Here is a 2,633-nt window from a genome sequence, read left to right as displayed (position 1 = left end):
GGGACAGCCCGTCCTCAGTGCCACTGCCACTGTCCCTGCTGGGGACAGCCCATCCTGGGCCCTGCCAGCCCTGGCAGGCCCTCCCTGCTCCCTCCCAGCAGGTGTTGGCATTGCTGCTCTGCTGTGAAATGTTTCTGTAAGGCTTTATTGCTCTCCAAAGGGTGCAAAGGCTGCCCGGGGCGCTCCAGCCGTGCCTGCCCCGCCCGACCTGCCACCTTCCTTCCCAGGAGCAGCTGAACACTGTGCAACAACACTGGGAAACAGCACTGAACCCCAAATCCAAACCAAAACCAGGGCAGGGGAAGGGACAACTGCAATCAGGCAGAAGGCTTGGTTAGAGCCCGTCATTGCCGTGAGGACTGAACTCAATGCTACATTTCGACAATGCCGAGTGTCTTTCCCAACGGTGCTGTTGGATCTGCGTGTCTGGTCCTCAACGCCAGCTCGCTCTCATCAATGCAGCATTTATTAAAAAATAAAATTAAAATGGAAAAAAAAATAATAATAAAGAATTGACAAATTGCATCACCAGGGAGCAGCCTGGCCTGGCTCACACACGTCCCGGGCGGCGGCGGCATCAAGCGGGGCCGTTCAACGTGGCTTCGGCACAGGGCACGGGCTCCTCCCCCCTGCGGGGACACAGCGACACACTGAGGGACAGGGACACACCCTCACCCTCCTGGGAACGTCCCTCCCTCTGCCTGTGCTCTCTGCACAGGGAAGGGCTCAGCTCCCTGTGGAGAAACTCCCCCAGCCCTTTTCCCATTGGGAAAATCGATGTGGAATCAGGGAATGGCACGGGTGGGAAGGGACCTGAAATCCCTGCAGTTCCAGCCCCTTCAAGGTGAGCAGAGGGATGGGGCACCTGTGCTGTGAGGGCAGGCAGAAAGCTGGGAATGCTCAGCCAGGCAGAGCTCAGAGCCTGGAGGGGCTCCAGGGGAGCTGCAGAGGGGCTGGGGACAAGGACAGGGCCAGCAGGCAGGGAATGGCTCCCAGTGCCACAGGGCAGGGCTGGCTGGGATCTTGGGCAGCAATTGCTGGCTGGGCTGGAACTGCCAGAGCAGCTGTGGCTGCCCCTGGATCCCTGGAATGGCCAAGGCCAGGCTGGACACTGGGGCTGGGACAGTGGGACAGGGGCAGGGGTCCCTGCCATGGCACTGCAGGGGTGGCACTGGGGGGCTCTGGGGTCCCTCCTGTCCCAAAGCAGCCCTGGCCTGCTCTCACCTGTCTCTCGTGGCCGTGGCTGTGGCAGCTGCGGCGGCGGTGGCTCCTCTCTGGTGCCCGTCCGTGTGCGGGGCTGCGCTGCGGGAGGAACCGGCCCCGCCCGGCCCCGCCTCCGCTGCCGGCGCCTCGCTGGGGACAGGACAGGACAGGGATGGGACAGGGACAGGGACACAGGGACACAGGGACAGGGACACAGGGACAGGACAGGGACAGGGACAGGGCTCAGGCACACTGCGCTGGGGCTGCCATTCCACCAGGGCAACAAAGCCCCTCCCGCCCCCCTGACACACACCCCATCAGCAATGACAACTGGTAACGAGCTGCGATTAAAACAGCAGCAACAGCCTGGAGGGTCCCAAAGCCAGCAGGACACACCAGAACATCTGCAGGGAGGCATTCCCCATCCCTGCTGGAATTCCCAAATTCCCAATGTGCCCAAGCAGGAACAAACACTTCCTCCTGCCAGGAGAGCACAGCACTGCCATTCCCAAACTGCCATTCCCACACTGCCATTCCCACTGGCACTGCTGGGTGGCACAGCCTGCCCTGCCCTGCCCAGCCCTGCCCTGCCCTGCTCTCCCCTGCCCTGCCCAGCCCTGCCCTGCTCTGCCCTGCTCTCCCCTGCCCTGCTCTGCCCTGCTCTCCCCTGCCCTGCCCTGCTCTCCCCTGCCCTGCCCTGCCCTGCCCAGCCCTGCCCAGCCCTGCCCTGTCCAGCCCTGCCCTGCCCTGCCCTGCTCTGCCCTGCCCTGTCCAGCCCTGCCCTGCCCTGCCCTGCTCTCCCCTGCCCTGCCCTGCCCAGCCCTGCTCTGCCCTGCTCTGCCCTGCTCTCCCCTGCCCTGCCCTGCCCAGCCCTGCTCTGCTCTGCCCTGCCCTGCTCTGCCCGGCCCTGTCCAGCCCTGCCCTGCCCTGCCCAGCCCTGCTCTGCCCTGCCCAGCTCTGCCCGGCCCTGTCCGGCCCTGCCCAGCCCTGCCCTGCCCTGCCCAGCCCTGCCCTGCCCTGCTCTGCCCGGCCCTGTCCAGCCCTGCCCAGCCCTGCCCTGCCCTGCCCTGCCCTGCTCTGCCCGGCCCTGCCCAGCCCTGCCCTGCCCTGCCCTGCTCTCCCCTGCCCTGCCCTGCCCTGCCCAGCCCTGCCCTGCCCTGCCCTGCTCTCCCCTGCCCTGCCCTGCCCAGCCCTGCTCTGCCCTGCCCTGCCCTGCTCTGCCCGGCCCTGCCCTGCCCTGCCCTGCTCTGCCCGGCCCTGCCCAGCCCTGCCTTGCCCTGCCCTGCTCTCCCCTGCCCAGCCCTGCCCTGCTCTCCCCTGCCCTGCTCTGCCCTTTCCTGCCCTTTCCTGCCCTGCCCTGCCCTGCTCCTCAGCTCTGTCCAAGGGGCCCCTCAGGCTATTGGAGCACCCAGAAAATCCTGGATTTAGGG

At 66.2% G+C, this 2,633-nt stretch overlaps 1 long non-coding RNA gene across 1 annotated transcript; it reads right to left on the bottom strand.

Moving 5' to 3' along the window:
* Positions 1 to 444: 444 nt before the first annotated feature.
* Positions 445 to 1,338, bottom strand: LOC306816343. The gene is made up of 2 exons (XR_013777646.1): positions 1,225 to 1,338; positions 445 to 629 (listed from the first exon to the last, which is right to left on the bottom strand). It is a non-coding gene; the product is annotated as an uncharacterized lncRNA (long non-coding RNA).
* Between the last annotated feature and the right edge of the window lie 1,295 nt (positions 1,339 to 2,633).

This window comes from Erithacus rubecula, assembly GCF_903797595.1.
Source record: "Erithacus rubecula genome assembly, contig: scaffold_533_arrow_ctg1, whole genome shotgun sequence".
NCBI lineage: Eukaryota > Metazoa > Chordata > Aves > Passeriformes > Muscicapidae > Erithacus > Erithacus rubecula.
This window is presented reverse-complemented; position numbering and strand designations above follow the sequence as displayed.